At 44.5% G+C, this 19,153-nt stretch overlaps 1 protein-coding gene across 6 annotated transcripts in view; it reads left to right on the top strand.

Moving 5' to 3' along the window:
* FAM114A1 (family with sequence similarity 114 member A1) overlaps window positions 1-19,153 on the top strand; it is a 70,518-nt gene that overhangs the window by 14,429 nt on the left and 36,936 nt on the right. The window lies entirely within an intron of this gene.

Raw genomic sequence — 19,153 nt, 5'->3', positions numbered from 1 at the left:
TCGCTGTCCCCTGCAGCCACACCACTGCGCGGGTAGCGCTCTGGCCCACCGCTCCTGTCGGGCACGCAGCGGCGTGGCTGGCTCCAGCATGGTAAGGGTGCAGGGGGGTTGGATAAGGGGCAGGGGATCCCGAGGGGCAGTCAGGGGACAGGGAGCAGGGGGCGGTTGGATGGGGTGGAAGTTCTGCGGGGGGGGGGCAGTCAGGGGACGAGGCACAGGGGGTGTGGATAGGGGTCATGGCAGTCAGGGGACAGGGAGCAGGGAGGGGGTTGGATGGGGGTGAGGTCCCAGGGGGCAGTTAGGGGCGGGGGTCCTGTGAGGGGGCAGTCGGGGTTAAGGAGCAGGGGGAGTTGGATGGGTCGGAGGTACTGACGGGGGTGGGAAGTGGGAGGGGGTGGATGGGGGCAGGGGCCAGGCTGTTTGGGGAGGCAGTCTTCCGTACCCGGCCCTCCATACAATTGTGCATCCCCAATGTGGCCCTTGGGCCAAAAAGTTCGCTCACCCCTGGTCTAATGTTTCTTTTACACTGGCTATAAATCTTATCACTACTGCAGCTCAGTTCAATTCCCTTGTGTGTATGCATTATGATACAGTCTTTAATTACAAGATCACATACTATTTTTTCAACAGGACCCCTGCCTCATTCAGTGCACAGGATGGACCTAGGGATGAATCAGGGTTGTTAGTGAAGGAGGCTGCTGTCTGTAGGACCCCTCCTTCATTTGTTTCTGAAGTTGAATGTGTGTAGTGAATGAGGCAGGGGATTGCAAGAAGAGAAAGGATAGTCTCATGCTTAAGGCAGTTGAATGCTGCCCTGGAGAATCGGATTCTAATCCTACTTCTTCTGCCCCAGAGTTCCTGTGTAATGTTAAACCTAACAATTCACGTGTGGTCACTAATTGTATTTCCTAATTTTCTGGGTGCTTGATTTGAGACCCTGGAGCCTGATTTGCAAAAGTGCTGAGCACTCACCACTGCAGCTGAAGAACTGGGAACTGTGCTTTGAATATATAAAGTGCAATACAATGCTCCATATTCTGAAAAATCAAGTGTTAGGCATCTCAGATTGGATACCCGAAACTAGTAGATACTTTTGATTTTAATCTCTCTGTGCAACAGTTCTCCATCTATAAAGTGGGGTTAACACCACACCCTGTAAGATTAGGGTATTGTGAAAATAAATTAATTTATAATATTAATAAAGCACTCAGTTACTATAGTGAAGAGAACTACAGAAAAGCCCATTAGGAAATTAATGTGTCTTCAGAGCAGGGTATGAATAGTGTATAGTAACTAAGACATGGGGCCACACTTTGAAGAATGAGGAGAAAACAAAATATTGAATAACTCATCATTAAGAGAGCACCATCCATCCCATGCACTGAATGAAGCAGGGATCCCATGGAAAAAATAGCATGTAATAAAGACAGTATCATAATCCAATTTCCTAGGGTGCTGAAATAAGGTTACACAGGCAACCTGTATTCTGGTATTTCCTAATGTAAGTGTGCTTGACTTTGCAACTTTAATAATGTTCTTTTAACATAGGTTTTGTGTGTGTGTATGATAAATATATCTAATTAAAAATGTCTCCCTCTTTGTATATGAAAGGCAGCTGGGACTGGATGACCTCTAGCCTTTCTTATTGTGTACTGCTGTCTCTGAATTGTATGCTGAAATTATCTAAGTAGGGCCAAATCCAATCCTTTGTTATATATTGGAAATAACTGAAGTTGCAGGCATGTAACTGAGAGCAGAATTTAACTTGCAAAACAGAATTCTGGCCTCAGTTGCACATGTACATTTCTCATTAAGGTAATTAAGAGAGACACCTTTATCTGATGGTAAAATGTGGCCCTTCAGGACTAAAAAAGAGACATGATGTATGGTATGAGGAGACATTAAAAAGAATGGCATTGTTCAGAGAGAAGATGGGTATGCGGGATATGGTAAAGTATATAAAATAATTAATGGTATAGAGAATATCATACTGTTAGATTATTAGATTAGGTGGTTAGTCTATATGTCCCTTGCAGTCCCTTCTAATCCTATGATTTTATACTTACCCTCATAGTTACCTTTTCTCATAGTAGAAGAACAAGGGGACAGTCAATAAAATTGAAAGTAAGCACACTTAAAACTAGTAAAAGGAAATATTTTTTTAAACACATAATTGACCTGTCTAACTCACTGCCACAAGATATAATTGGGGCCAAGTGCTTCGTATTGAAGGGTTTAGAAAAGGATTAGACATTTTTATGGGTGAATATTCACGATTACCTTAGATAAAATTGAAACATTGTTATATGAGACATAAGCCCCCATGCTTCCAGGCGTAAGCCAGACTCTGCCTACTTGGGGTTAGAAAGAAATTCCCCCTACAGACAGGCTATTTCTTAATTGTCCATTATAGGAATTTTTGTTCCCAACTCTAAAGTATTTATTGTTGTCCACTGTCAGGGTATTTATTGGACTAGATGGACCACAGGTCTGAGCAGTATTATAATTCCTGTATAGAGAGGAAATGGAGCAAAGCTTTTTCTACTATCAGTAAGGAATCCTTGCAATGTAGCTTCCTTTTATTGAATATTTATTATTCTCCTTAAAAATATTCTATTGAGTAGCTGAGTAATTCATCCCATACTTCCTCTTTCATCTGTTCCAATATAACAGAAAACAGACATCACATGATTCAATCCACTTGAATGTTGCTCATTCCCTTAATGTAGCAAGTACTACAAACAAAGCCACTTCTCTCATACTAAAACTAGCAGCAACACCTTAGATTTGGACTTTATTTCTTAGTAATCTCATTTCTGTAACAGGCTTGCTTGTTCCCAGTCAAGCATGACAAATGTTTACTGTCCTGTGCTTTTTGTTATAAATTGTTCTTTGCAAAAGTAGCTGAAATGGTTGCACAGTTGTGATTGACCAGTGAACATTTTAAAGGGCTAACAGCTCTCTTCAAGGCTGACTGAAATGGATGTTCATCCCTGACGGTTTCATTATCCTTCAAGCCCTGATTTAGCACTTCCAAATGGATTAGCATTTTTACAGTATGGCAGTAATTTGCTTAGCGTTGTTGGTGGTGGTGTCTAGCAGCAGTTTCAGTGTGGATTCAATCTTCTTTCTCTACTTAATTATTTCTACATATTGTGACAGGGCAAGGCCAGATGGCTATAGAAAAGTAGTGGGAGATAGATATATTAGCTCCAGGCTAAACAAATCCCTGGTACCAGGTTAAGTGAAATGGAAGCTGCTCCAGGTCAATTAAGACACCTGGGACCAATTAAAAACTTTCCAGAAGGCAGGGAGAATGCTAGGTTGATTGGGACACCTGAAGCCAATCAGGGGCTGGCTGAAACTAGTTAAAAGCCTCCCAGTCAGTCAGGTGGGTGTGCATGTCAGGAGCTGTGGGAGGAAGTTGCGCTGTTGGAGAGGCTGAGTAGTACAGACCATATCAGGCAGAAGGAAGGAGGCCCTGAGGTAAGAGTGAAGTGGAGCTTGAGGAAGTGAGGGCTGCTGTGGGGGAAGTGGCCCAGGGAATTGTACATGTCATGTTTCTAAAAGGTCAGCTACCATAGCAGATACTATTAGGGTCCCTGGGCTGGAGCCCGGAGTAGAGGGTGGGCCCGGGCTTCCCCACCACCACCTTTGCCCCCTGATTAATCACTGAGACTGGGAGACAACAGAGATTGTGCAAAGAAGGATAACTTCTCCTCACCTCCCTTGCTGTCCTATGATGAAAATGGCTCAGTAGACTGTGACCCTTGTCTCTAGAGAGAGAAGGGTTATGTGGAGGGTCACAGTGAGCCTCTGAGGCTAGCAAAATCCTCCAGGAAATGCGGGACCCACGGAGGCAAGGACAGAGCTTTGTCACAACTGGTGTCAGGAGTGGGACTTCATTCACAGCGTGGCGGAAGAAAGAGGCTTAAAAAAAAAAGTGCACTGGGGTTTTGGATTTTTTTTTTTTTTTTTTTTTTTTTTTTTTTTGGTTTTTGTTAGTTTGCTCTGTACCACAATGGAATAGGTGGTAAGAGCTCTGGTACAAGCCATGGCAGCCCAGCAGGAGGCCACCCGGGTTCAGGCAATGGCACAACAGGAGTCTATGCGGCTACAGCAGGAAACCAATCAATTATTGATGAGCCAGGCGAGCTAAGATCATGCCCTCTTGAGAAAGAGGTGGTGGACCAGCTGAAGATCCTCACCACCCAGGCCTGGGGGTCCGATGGGACGCGAACCCTGAGGGCCACTGGTTGTCTGCCAAAGATGACATCAGGAGATGATGTAGAGGCATATCTCCTCTCATTCGAAAGGACTGCTCAGCGTGAGGCATGACCCCAGGAGCAGTGGGCTAGCATTCTCACCCCTTTTTTGAGTGGAGAGGCCCAGAAGGCCTACTTTGACTTGCCTGCCATGGATGCCACTGACTATACCCGTCTGAAGGCAGAGATCCTAGCACGATCAGGGGTAACGGCAGCGGTAAGGGCCCGGAGGTTCCATGAGTGCAAATACCAGGAGAACAAACCCCCGAGGTCCCAGCTATTCGACCTCATACACAAGTGGTTACAGCCCGAGGTGTGCAGGCCGGAGGAGATTTTGGAGTCGCTGGTCATCGACCATTACATGCGGGGACTGCTGCCAGATCTCCGCAAATGGGTAGGCCAGAACGATCCGTCCATGTACGACGAGATGATCACACTGGTAGAAAGACGGATGACAGCCAGGGAACTGACCTGACTACCCAAGGAAGGCCCCTTTCGAAGCAAGCACCCGACCCCGACCCTGGAAGGTTGGGCAGCCAAACTCCTGGGGAGTCCTAGGTGGAAGAAGGCGGGGGCCGAAAACCAGTGGGGACCCCAGAAGGAAGGGATTGGCCTGAGTGTGGGGAACCCCGGGACTAAACCGTCTAACCCCCAGGATAGGGGAGTGATTAAAAGCAATTATAGATGTTATGCATGTGGGGACACATAGCAGCACAGTGTCCCAGCACCGAGGAGCCTATGCAATTTAACTTGGGGGATTGGGAGGTCCCATGCTCCCTTATCCACCTCGTGGGGATCGCATTAGCCCCACATAATTACACCAGGCCAGTGAGGATAAATGTGGCAGAGACTACAGCGCTTGTGGACTCTGGGAGTGCTATCACCCTCATATCAGGTAAGCTAGTAAAAAAAATAGTCAGCTGCTACAAGCCAAACGCGTAGCAGTGACATGTGTGCATGGGGCCGTGAGCCATTACCCGACCATCCCAGTGGTGATAGAGGTTCAGCGAAACCCCACCGAGGTGACCGTGGGCATAGTTCCTAAACTTCCATATCCTGTAGTCATTGGGAGGGACTATCCAGGGTTTGATAATTTACTCCCCCCGGAGAGGCTGGAGGGAGGTGGGGACCCTGAGGACAGCAACTCGTCACTGGGGGAATGTCAACCCCCAATGTTCACTGAGATTTCTCAGGATCTGTTCTCAGCCCCCCGAAAGACCCAGAAGACAAAAAAAGACAGGAAGGCTGCGAAGGCCTTGGGACCCCGGATCCTGACCCAGGGCCAGAAGATCTCCCTAGTAGGCAGATGGATGCGAGCAGCCAACAAAGAGAAACTTCCACCACAGAAGGTGAGCCAGAAGCTGCCCCCAGCCATGACGGTGGTGAGCCGTTGGAAGAAGCAGAAGCCGGCCCCTGGGAGCTTGGGCAGGTTAGTCCAGGGAGAGAGACTTTTGGGTGGGACCAGGTGGAGGACCCCAGATATGATAACGCCAGGAAAGAGGTGGCTGAGATCGATGGGATACCCGTGGATGGGAAGGTCCGGGGTCCCGGACCTTACTTTATAGTGAAGAAAGATCTCCTGTACCGCGTGGTGCAAATGCAGGAGCAAGAGATACAATAAGTTCTGGTGCCACGAAAACATCAAAAAGCCATATTGAGTCTCGCCCACAGTCACCTGTTTGGAGGACACCTAGGGGTAGAGAAAACCCAGGCATGGATCCTGTGGAGGTTCTTCTGGCCAGGAGTACATGAAGATGTCCAGCGATACTGCACCTCTTGTCCAGAGTGTCAGTTACATAGCTCTAGCCCACACTTGCAGGCTCCTTTGATACCGCTTCCAATAATAGAAGTTCCTTTCGAACGGATAGCCATGGACCTGGTAGGGTCCCTAGAGAAGACAGCTCGGGGCCACCAACATGTGCTTGAGGAAGTGAGGGCTGCTGTGGGGGAAGTAGCCCAGGGAATTGTACATGTCATGTTTCTAAAAATTCAGCTACCATAGCTGATACTATTGGGGTCCATGGGCTGGAGCCTGGAGTAGAGGGTGGGCCTGGCCCCCCCCCCCCACCTTGCCCCCAATTAATCACTGAGACTGGGAGACAATAGAGACTGTGCAAGGAAGGATAACTTCTCCTCACCTCCCTTGCTGTCTTATGATGAAAATGGCTCAGTAGACTGTGCCCCTTGTCTCTAGAGAAAGAAGGGTTACGTGGAGGGTCACAGTGAGCCTCTGAGGCTAGCAAAATCCTCCAGGAAACGCGGGACCCACGGAGGCAAGAACAGAGCTTTGTCACAATATACAAACAAAATATATATATATAATTTTTTTTTTTAAGAAAATGTCCTTCATCTCCAAAGTAACCTTGACATTTAACTGGTCTTGTTGGGCTCTCCCTCTTCTCAGCACCCCCACTAGCATTGTTGTCAGTGAAAGAACACTGTGACACAGTGCTAAACAAAAAGCTTTCGTAATGCCTTTTGATTGGTAACACATACAACCTGAACCATGGTCAGTATTTGACACTAGATGTCATACTAATTAAATGTTTGAGGCTATGGGAGAAAGAATGAAGTAGGTTGCTAAGAAGATTTTTGTTTAAAAGAGTGCTGGGTCTGAGTCTCACCTCGCTGGCACCAGCATAAATTGAGAGTAGCTCTGTTGAAGTCACTGGAGTTGAACTGGTGTAAATGAGAAGAGAATCAGTCCCACTATGGCGTGAACAGCATAACTGCATTGTGTCACAAAAAGAACCATTTTCTTTGCCCTTTTCCCCTCCCTCTCTAAAATGGTCAAGTTTTTAATGAATCCACAATAGTGTACCCAGATGTTTTATTGCTTTATATTAGTGCATTACATAAGTTACATATTTGCTTCACTTATGATGTTGGTTGCATATCCTACCAAAGCCTATTCCCTAATTTATGGCATATGTGCACAACACACCACATAAGTTGTAAAAATCAGATGCCCACGTTTAAACTTACATATCCGTTAATATGCCATAATACAGTGAAAAAATATTTGGGTTTCTATTCTGCCACTGTTTAACTTGAATTATCTATTAATTGATATTAGAGAGCTGCATAAGGTGTCTCTTTACACATTGCTCATATTCAGTATTCTGCTATCTTGATTATTTTGTGCATATCTGTATTCCTCTTCCAGTTCTTTATCCTGCATAACAGTACACTGAAATATCAACCACCATAAACCTTTTCTTTGTGCTTCCTGATGTCTTTCTGTCATTTGGTATGACAAAATGAAATGTAGCTTGCTGATGTCACAGTATGCATGAGTGGTTCGTAGGTATGAGTAGTAATCAGTGTTACATAGCTTAAATTTCGTTATGTGTGGAACAGAAGTGGAAATGTCTGAGAAGATGTGAAACTGAAACACTGAGATGCTGTAAAAAGCTGTTCCTTCCCCTAAATACATTATTCCCTTCGTGCAGAATAAGAAATAACATCAACTGCGAAGGCTGGATGTTATGCTCATACCTTATGTGGTCATAAAAAAGACAACTTAATCTCCTCAGAAAATATCTCTTTTATTACATACATTAGAGCTGATTGGGCATGATATGTTTAAGACTGAAATAACATGGATGTTAAAAACCGCTTTGGAAATAACACACAGATGATTAAGCTGCTGTAAAAAGAATACATTTTTTACAGTTCTTACATTATAAAGATATTTAATAAAGTTCATGCTTTGCAACCTGGTAGTCCTGAACAGATTTCAGGGGGCTGCAGCCATCTTCCCTTTCTTTGTTGCTACATGGAGCATGAAATATTTTTTTCTCTTATAACATGGAGTTATGACATGGAAAAGGTTGAGAATCACTGATACAGTTTACAACCCCTCATGTCAGTTAAGAACATAAGAACGGCTTTACTGAGTCAGACCAGTGGTCCGTTTAGCCCAATATCCTGTCTGTTAGGGGGCTTATTCCTTCACCCACTTACTTCCCTGGTCCTTCTCGCATGAACAGAGAGCAACAATACCCGAAGTCTAAAGGTGCAAACAATTCGATGTTTATTGGGGTGAACTTCCAGCAAGCATGATTTCAGTTTCCTTCCTTAGTGTCCCCCTTCCCAGCTTTGACACCACAGAGCCTTACAGCTGTGTCCCTGTTCCCATTCCTGCCCTTAGCCAAACATGATTCCAATTTCCCCACCCCCATTCCCTGTTCCCATTTCCCCCCACACACTCCCACTCACTTCCTGATTGACTGCAGCCTATATAGTAAAACTTGAGTTTGCTTAGCTATACCTTAACCAATCATTTTCCTGAAATTTAACTAACCGATCCTAGCATATTGTAACATGATTATGTAACCAATTATATCCCACCACCTTAATTAGTTTACACCCAGCAAAATTAATTATACAGCAGACAGAAACAATCACAGAACCAGATAGAGATTATACAGACAAACAATAGCAAAGTGGGAACTATGATGACAAAATAATACAGAAGTGAGGATTTCACACCCCAGCTATTGATAAGTGAGTTCTTGCCAGACAGGATGCTATCAAACTAAGTTTCCTTTTACATTTTCTAGGCACTTCCCTTTCTCTGGAGGTGATAGGCACTATCAGGACAGAATTGTATTCCTAACAGCCCAATAGCACCTTATTTCAATGTGACTAGTTTGGAATGTGAGGATGTGATCGGTTGCTTCCCAGCTTACGGCTGCCTCTGGTGCTTAGCCAAAGGCCTTAGCCTAAGAACAGGGCCTCAGACTGTCACAGTAAGAGAAGGCCCTTACACCGGCAGACAGTGATTTTGATTCTTTCTTTTATATCTCTATAACTAACCAAGTGATAAGAATACATCTAAATTCTTAGAGTATAGGCCTTTACAGACAGGCCTGAATATCTGTATCCTAACACTGTCTTCCAATAGTGGCCAATGCCAGGTGCTTCAGAGGGAATGAACAGAACAAATAATCATCAAGTGTCACCCATTCCGAACTTCTGGCAAACAGAGGCTAGCAGCACTTCAGAGCATGGTTTTGCATCCCTGCCCATCCTGGCTAAAAGCCAGTGATGGACCTATCCTCCATGAACCTATCCAGTTCTTTTTTGAATCCTGTTATAGGCTTGGCCTTCATAACATCCTCTAGCAAAGAGTTCCACAGGTTAACTGTGCATTTTGTAAAGAAATACTTCCTTTTGTTTGTTTTAAATCTGCTGCCTATTAATTTTATTTGGTGACCTGTAGTTCTTGTGTTATGAGAAGGAGGAAACAACACTTCCTTATTTACTTTCTCCACACCATTCATGATTTTAGAGAGCTCTTTCATGTCCCCTCTTAGGCCCCATCTACACTGGCAAGTTTCTGTGCAGTAATACAGCTTTCTGCACTGTAACTCCTGAGGTGTACACACTGCCAAGCCGCTTAGTGCACAGAAACTGCGCAGTTGTAGCGCTCTAAAAAAAGCACCCCGACGAGAGGCGTAGAGCTTTCTGCGCCGGGGCTACAGTGCTGCGGTGCCAGTGTAGACACTGGTGATTACAGCGCTGCGATTGGCCTCCGGGAGGTGTCCCACAGTGCTTGTTCTCGCCTCTCTGGTCATCGGTTTGAACTGTACTGCCCTGCCTTCAGGTGAACAACCGTCATCCCCACCTCGTACATTCCTTTGCAAATTTGAAAGTCCCCTTCCTGTTTGCTCAGTGATGCGTACAGTGGTCTCAGCGCACCTTTCCAGGTGGCCATGCCTGCTCCACGCACTAGGTGATCCCCCTCTTGAAGCGATGCTGAGCTGCTAGACCTCATCAGCATTTGGGGAGAGGAAGCTGTGCAGTCCCAGCTGCGCTCCAGCCATAGGAATTATGATACCTATGGACAGATTTCACAATGCATGATAGAAAGGGACCAAGACCGGGACACCTTGTAATGTAGGGTAAAAGTGAAGGAGCTGCGGAACGCCTACCACAAGGCGCAGGAGGCAGACCACTGCTCCGGTGTTGCGCCCATGAGCTGCTGGTTCTACAAAGAGCTGGACACAATACTCGGTGGCGACCCCACCTCCACTGCGAAGGCCCCTGTGGATACTTCTTTGGCTCATGTGCCAGTCGAGAGTGGACCAAGCCAGGAGGAGGAAATCTTGGATGAAGATGGGGAGGGGCACCCAGAGGCAGAGGATAGCTCGGAGACCAGAGATGCATGCAGACAGGAGCTCTTTTCTACCCTGGAGGAACCTAGCCAGTCATAGCAATCGGATCTTGCTGAAGCACATACAGGAGAGGAGGCCCTTGGTAAGTGGATCTGATTTTGGGAATTGCTGAAGTGATTTGTTGGGAGCAGGACGGTTGCAGAAATCAGGCTTATCTCCTACCGCATGCCTAATCTGAGCGGCGGAACAGGCTGTTGATAGACTCCCTCACTTCACGGGAATCTCCCTCACAGATCTCCAGGAAACTCATGGAGATACTGGGCAATCTGCTGCCGCAGGTTCCTCGGCAGAGGTGCTTTGTTTCATGCCCCGTTAACGGTAACTCACAATTTTGGGGGGTCTTGTGGCTCACGTGTGTTTGCCTGGGGTCAGCCAGTTAGTGACAGGTGTGTGAGGACTGTCTGTATTTTAAAGCACTGAATCAGTGTTGTCTGTGTTGCAAACAATACAGCTTCTGTAAAATGTTGCATTTAAACTTCACAGAGATGACCTTGGGAGGCCAGCCTCCCTTATCGGCAGGAGAATGGCTGTGCAAAATTAGAAAGCGGCCACAAAGAACTAAGGTGGACTTTCTCCGTGAGGTTATGATGCACTCCGCCACTGAGAAACAGGAATTGAAGGAGTGGCAGGACAGCGAGAAGAGGGACTCAAAGGAGAATGCGGCACACCAGAAAGAAGCCACCGAGTGGCTCTTAAATGTTATAGAGCGCCAAGTGGACACGCGCCAGGCAATGCTAGTATACTAATATAAAGTCACAAAACTCTTTCCCATGCCCCTCCCGCACACAGTCAACACACTGTAATCAACCTCCTGGCTCCACTCTCTACCCGCAGCCTTCCTCTCCTCCCTCCTCACAGTCCAGCAGTGTGGGCTCCCACTATCCACTGCACTCAACACCCATTCCTCTGGGTTTGGCCCTGCTGAAGTACAGCACCCACTGCATTGTACTCCAAAGGAGAAAGTTGGGTATGATCCCTGGACATATACAAATCTGTAGCCATCTTGGGACCCCTCCTCCTCTTGATACCTTCCCTTCCCCCATCCCCCTCCCTGCTGATGAATTTTTTCGTTTGACTCTCTCCTCGGGTTGTTGTCTTTTAATAAAGAATTGTTTGTTTGAAAGCAATCTTTATTCTATTAAGTGAAAGCAAAAAGAGCACTGCAAAGCAACATACAATTATGTTAAGGCCCCCTCTTGCAGCATGTGCACTAATCACCTCCTAGCATTACGAGCACTGCAGTCCCAAGCATAGTAACAAATATTAGGGGTTTTCAGCCTCAGATTGTTGCCTCAAGGCATCCCTGATCCTTATGTTCCCACACTGTATCCTTCTGATAGCCCTGGTCTCTGGCTGTTCAAACACAGCCTCCAGGTGCTGAGCCTCTGTGGTCCAGCCCTGAGTGAAGCTTTCACCCTTCCCTTCACAAATATTATGGAGCATAGAGCACGCAGCTATAAACATAGGAATATTGTCATCAGCCATGTCCAGCTTAACATACAGGCATTGCCAGTGGGTTTTTAAACGGACAAATACACACTCCACAGTCATTCTGCACTTGCTCAGCCTGTTGTTGAACCGCTTCTTGCTGCTGTCAAGTTGCCGCATGTACGGTTTCATAAGCCACAGCCTTAAGGGGTAGGCAGGGTCTCCAAGGATCACAATGGGCATTTCGACTTTTCCCTGTGGTGATCTTCTGGTCTGGGAAGAAAGTCCCCTGCTTGCAGCTTCTTGAACAGGCCAGTGTTCCGAAACATGCATGCGTCATACACCTTTCTGGACCAGCCTGCGTTAATGTCCGTGAAACGTCTACGGTGATCCACAAATGCATGGAGAATCATTGAGAAATACCCCCTGCAATTAATGTACTTGGTGTCTAGGTGGTCTAGTGCCAGAATTGGAATGTACGTGCCATCTATTGCCCCTCCATAGTTAGGGAAGCCCATTTGTGCAAAGCCATCCACAATATCACGCACGTTGCGCAGAGTCACGGTCTTTCGGAGCAGGATGCGATTAATGGCCCTGCACACTTCCGTCAACACGAGTCCAACGGTTGACTTTCCCACTCCAAACTGGTTAGCGACCGATCGGTAGCAGTCTGGAGTAGCCAGCTTCCACAGTGCAATCGCCACGTGCTTCTCCAATGACAGGGCAGCTTTCATTCTCGTGTCCTTGCACCGCAGGGCTGGGGCAAGTTCATCACACAGTCCCATGAATGTTGCTTTCCTCATGCAATAGTTCTGCAGCCACTGCTCGTCATCCCAGACGTGCATCATGATGTGATCTCACCACTCAGTGCTTGTTTCCTGAGCCCAAAAGCAGCATTCCACTGTGGTCAGCACCTCCGTGAATGCACAAGCAATCTTATGTCATAGCTACTACGTGTGGTGAGATCAACATCACACTCCTCTTGACTTTGTAGTTTAAGGAATAACTCCCCTGCCACTCGTGACGTGTTGGTCAGAGTGAACAGCATACTGGTCAGCAGTTCGGGATCCATTCCTACAGCTTGAAAGAAGTGGAGCATGCAGTACACAAACTGTTGAAAGACGGCGCCAAATGCAGACGGAAGCACAGGGATTGCTGGAATGCAAAACAATGCATCACTGGGCATTGGAACTGGACCCAGGATGCCCCGCAACCCCTTCCACCTTCCCACAAGTCTTAGCGGCAAAAGAGAAAAAGGTGCTCTGTGGGATAGCTGCCCAGAGTGCATCACTCCAAATAGCGCTGCAAGTGCCACAAGTGTAAACACCCTATTGTGCAGGCAACTGTCAAAGTGACCACACAACAGTGGTTTTCCTTCTGCGCTCTCTGAGTGGCATTGTAACTGCCAGTGCTGTAACTTTGCCAGTGTAGATATGGCCTAAGTCTTCTCTTTTCCAAGCTGAAAAGTTCCAGTCTTATTAATCTATCCTCATATGGAAGCTGTTCCAGACCTCAGTAATTTTTGTGGCCCTTTTCTTTACCTTTTCCAATGTCAGTGTGTCTTTTTTGAGATGGGACAACCAGATCTGCATGCAGTATTCAAGATGTGGGCCTACCATAGAGGCAATATAATATGTTCTGTTTTATTATCTGTCCCTTTCCTAATGATTCTCAGCATTCTGCTAGCTTTTTTGACTGCCGCTGCACATTGAGTGGTATCCAAGACCTCTATCTTGAGTGGTAATAGCTAATTTAGACGCTATCATTTTATATGTATAGTTAGGATTATGTTTTCCAATATGCATTACTTTGCATTTATCAACACTGAATTTCCTCTGCCATTTTGTTGCTGTGTTATAAAAACATATACATATAAATACCTTTTGGAATTTGAACATACATGGGGCCTGAATCTGATCTCACTTACTGTTTTAAATGGACTTACTCCTGATTTACATAATGGTGTAACTGTGATCAGAATCTAGCCCAGGTGTGTGTCCGTGGAGAGCTTTAAAAACACAGAGGGCAGTTTTGACCTGGACCCTAAAATCCATGGGGAACTAGTAGCGTTGAGGGTGAGCATGCTGTGATGCCATGTATTTCTAGATATGAACCGGGGGCAGCACTGTTCTGCATATGCTGTCTTCTTCTGTGGTTGAGGTTGCTATGAGCACATCAGGCCATGCTCAACTCCCTCTGCTGGCTCCCAGCCAGTTTCAGATGCCAGTTTTAGGCCTTGGGCCTAATCTTTGACATATTAAATGGATCATGCCCCAGCTATCGTAAAGATCAGAATTCAACATATGAATCTCTGCAACAGTTGCACTCCTCTGCAGTGCTTAATTTGTAATGAAAGAGGTGCTAGGGCTCAAGCAATTTTTTTATATTCATAATTGACACAGCAAGCCCAGAGGTGCCTGGGTTCTGAACTGCCAAGCCCAGAAGTGTCGGGGCTCAGCCCTGGCAAGCCCTGGCACAAATTAAGCACTACTCCTCTGGGACCATGAAGATCATAAAGCCCATGATGAAGTGTCAGAGTTGGGGACAAAGTGTTCCTGATTTAGGGGATCTGACTTTGGTACAAATTTCCAGAGGTGATCAGTCAAATGCGGAGCTGACTATCTTTAGGATTTGTTGCAAAACCTTCCTCTTTGAAAAAGCCTTTCCACCCTAGCAAGAATGACAGTGACAACATTCTACACAAACACCTTCTCCCACTAATCAAAACTGTCTAACCTTGTAACAAACAAGTCAACCAACAAAAAAACAAAACAAGAAAAAGTACCCCAAGCAGAGTTTTTCTCCAAACTTTCTCCAATCTTTCAGGGGTACTGAAAGATTCTCCTCTCACCCAAGAGAAGCTCCTTTGTCTTTGAGACAGTTAGGTGAAGGAAGTGGAGACAAAGCCACAAATTTAATTAGGAAAGAGATGGAGAGAGGGTGGACAGAAAAGAGTCACTAATTTTGTGAGAAGATACTGTATTTGTAATATCTGCGTAAATATGACACCACTTTGTAAAACAAAATCAGTAAGTCTTCATCTCTAAAACACAGAACCACTGAGAACCCTCCCATTTCCATGTTGTTAAAGTAACAAATAATTTTTCATTTGAATGTCTGTCACTCTCACATCTAAAACAATTTGTATTTCCACAATTTTTGTGCATTTCCTCATTCATGTACATCCTCAACAATGAGGACATGCCCCAGCTGCACTACTCTGAGCTAATCAGCTTCTTGTGTTATAATCAAAGGTGCTTAGCTCAGAGCTTAGTTCAGCAAAACCGCATCCAGTTTCCCTGAATTATTGGCTCACAGTTCTTTGGTGCATGAAAGCTAGATGTATAGTTCTGCAAATGCTGAATTCTCATGTGTAAATATCAATACAGCAACAAAGATATGCATGCTCGTTCTCTTGAAGGTGTGAGCATAGCTGAAAAGCTACAAGCATATTTTTCAGGTCAGCATTTCAGAATGTAAAAATAACAAAACGTCATTTTTATGTAAGGAAACTGGAAAATAAACCTAAATAAAACCCGGCACACCCTTCCTATGTGCAGTTCAGATTTTTAAAAATTATGTATTGATTTGTCTGCAATATTTTGTCACAATCTCAAAAAAAGATTAATTCAATTTTATGACTCAGTAGAAAAAAAAGTAATTGAAATTTCTTTTGGATTTCCCTTTTGTAAAAATATAAATAATAGAAATGCTAACAAATGCAACATATAGAGTATCTAGCTATATTAGTTTACAAGCACAAATTAACGATTACATAAACAAGTCCCAGAAAGTTGGTCAATAAAAATAATGAATCATGAATTTACTAATGCTAATAATATTTTCATTGAACCAATTAAAATGCACAGCAGGCTAGGGAAAGATAAAGTAGAACTCCACTCTGCAATAACTCTGTTCACTCACGGTTTTATTACAGGTAGCCTAACTAACCATGCAGTTTGACATACAACTACAGTTTGTGAGATAGGAAAAAAGAGGCAAAGATTACTTCAGCCATCTTGTTGTGACAAATGAAAATTCTAAGCTGTGAAGTCTCATTGTTTCGATGTAAAATGCAAGAGTCCCATGTAGACTAAACTATAAAATAGTAAATCAATTATTTCACATAGTCAGCACAATCTGCTGGTCTGTTCTGTAAGAGATTCTGTACTTTGGAAAAAGAACAGGAGTACATGTGGCACCTTAGAGACTAACAAATTTATTTGAGCATAAGCTTTCGTGAGCTACGATGAAGTGAGCTGTAGCTCATGAAAGCTTATGCTCAAATAAATTTGTTAGTCTCTAAGGTGCTACAAGTACTCCTGTTCTTTTTGCGGATACAGACTAACACGGCTGCTACTCTGAAACCTGTACTTTGGAACTTTGTGTTTTCACCCAGATACTCTGCTGTTCTTGCATGTGATCTCTCAAATGTGCTGCTTCAGAATGTGGAGTTATTTTATGTAATTTTATGGTCCTCAGGCGATACTTATTGAATTCATAGAGCATCTCATGAGTAATCCGTCTGGCGATCACAGAATCATGCAGCAAAACTTCCCTCCTCTCCACCCTCAATCAGAATGGTTTGTTGCATCTCTCTCTAATTGGATACCCCAGATGCATATAAATACTGTACTGTACTCTAGCTAATGATGAACTGTTTTGCAGCAATCAAAATAACTCCGGGAAGACTCATTTTTTAATTTATAAAATGCATGCCGTTCCCAATCTTAGGGAGTATGGACAATATTTAATAAACACCTGCAATTGTGTTTGTTTTAGATTTCTAGAAATGTCTTTGATTTGTTTTCTATATTGATTTTTCACATCACAGCTTTTTAACTCATGACAACTTAGCTGATGGCAGAGAAGCATAAGTGTGCAGAAGTATCATTAATACCTCCTTATACATACTTAGGCTCCAAATCCGCGGGGTATATGCAAAAGGATTTTCAGAAGCTCTCAGCATTGTCCTAACCCTGGTCCCGTTGACTCCAGTAGGAGCAGAGTTTGGCAAACACTGCATGCTTTTGAAAGAACACCTTTACCTAAGCCTGCCTTGAGGTTGTAAATAGTCCCATTGACTTCAATGGGACCGCCTACCAAATACCTTCCTAAATGGTAGTAATGCTTGTTTTTCTGCCACCTAATCCAACCAGAGCTTCTCCTATCCAAAGGTCAAATGTCCAGGTAACATGCACAATGAAAGCTGGTTAGTATTGTTGGGGACACTGGGGCATGGCCACTAGGTAACTCGAGGGGATAAAAGACCACGAGTGTCAATGAAGCCCCCTTGCACTAGGCCCAAGTGTCCTTGGCCCCCCCTCCTGCCTGGAGGCACTCGCAGCAGCTATGCGTACTAGGCCCAAGTGTCCTTGGACCCCCCGCCTGGAGGCACTCGCAGCAGTTATGCTGAGGATCTGCAACAATATGTTGCAGAGTCAGACTGCCTGAAACTAAACAAGGCCAAACAGGGAAAATATAAAAACAACAATGCTAAATAAAGCAGCTTTATGTATAGTTTAACAAATAATACAAAAAACAAGGAAACTAGCTGGTAACTGGATTGTCTGGCTATATGGATACTTAGGGCAGCTTGCTATTAAATAAGTATGCTAAAAAAAAATGTATAAAAGCCTGTGTAACTTCCTGCTCTGTGTGCAGGATTTGAGATTCTATTCTCCCTGTACCTTTTTGCAGCTGCAAATAAACTTTTCTGCTTCTCCACCCCGTTGTGATTATTGGGTGACGCACACCGGGTAACGAACCCCTGCTGTTGTTTTGCCTCTCGGCACTGGGTGCCGGCAACAGCATTATGGGGGAAGATGATTTGAAGGTTAAAATTAGAGCCACAAGATAACCCTGGAGAGTGGGATGATTGATTGTTTAGAGAGCAAAGGTTCATAAGGGAAAGCCCTGCATCTGTGTTCAGAGCCTAGTCCTGTAAGGTCCTGAGCATCCTCAACTCTCCTTTGTATCACCTCTCAGGGCTTTTAGGGAAAGTGTTCCTAAAATGCCAATTCAAGTAACACACTTGAGAACAAATCCGATAGCCCCAAAAATGTTGGGGAAAAAAGATGAATTGCATGAATTGTATTCTTTGAGGGTGTCAGAAGGCAGGTGGGCAAGGGAGACCCAGTCTATACAGTGTACTTGGACTTTCAGAAAGCCTTTGACAAGGTCCCACACCAAAAGCTCTTAAAGTAAGCAATCAAGGGTTAAGAGGAAAGTATATGGTTAAAAGATAGGAAACAAAGGGTAAGAATAAATGGATAGTTTTCACACTGGAGAGAGGTAAATAGCAGGGTCCCCCCAGGATCTATACTGGCACCTGTGCCATTCAACATATTCATTAATGATCTGGAAAAGGGGGTAAACAGTGAGGTAGGAAAGTTTACAGACGATACTAAATTGCTCAAGATAGTTAAGTCCAAAATTCACTGCAAAGAGTTACAGAGGAATCTCCCAAAAGTGGGTGACTGGGCAACAAAATGGTAGATAAACTTCAATGTTGATAAGTGCAAAGTAATGCACACTGGAAAAAATAATCCCAATGATACATACAAAATGATGGGGTATAAATTAAGTGTTTTCCCTCAAAAAGGAGATCTTTGAGTCACTGTGGATAGTTTGATGAAAACATCTGCTCAGAGTGCAGCAGCAGTCAAAAAAGCTAACAATGTTAGGAACCATAAAAAACAGGATAGATAATAAGACAGAAAGTATCGTAATGCCACTATGTAAATCTTTCATATGCTCACACCTTGAATACTGCATGCAGTTTTGGTCACCTCATCTCAGAAAGATAATTAGAATTGGAAAAGATACAGAAAGGGCCAACAAAAATGATTGGGATATGGTACAGTTTCCATATGAGGAGAGATTAAAGAGACGGGGACTTTTCAATGCAGAAAAGAGATGACTAAGGAGGGATATGATAGAGGTCTATAAAATCATGACTGGTGTGGAGAAAGTGAATAATGAAGTGTTATTTACCCCTTCACATAACTCAAGAACCAGGGGTCAACCAATGAAATTAATAGGCAGCAAGTTTAAAACAAGCACAAGGAAGTACTTCTTCACACAACGAACAGTCAATCTGTGGAACTCATTGCCAGGGGATATAGTAAAGGCCAAGACTGTTAACAGAGTTCAAAAAAGAACTGGATAAGTTCCTGGTGGATGGGTCTGTCAATGGGTATTAGCCAAGATGGTTAGGGATACAACCCCATACACCAGGTGTCCCTAAACCTCGATAGCCAGAAACTGGGACTGGAT

Source organism: Chelonia mydas, chromosome 4 (genome assembly GCF_015237465.2).
Source record: "Chelonia mydas isolate rCheMyd1 chromosome 4, rCheMyd1.pri.v2, whole genome shotgun sequence".
In the NCBI taxonomy this organism is placed as follows: Eukaryota; Metazoa; Chordata; order Testudines; family Cheloniidae; genus Chelonia; species Chelonia mydas.
The sequence above is the reverse complement of the archived record's forward strand: the minus strand, read 5'-3'. Positions and strand labels throughout refer to the sequence as shown.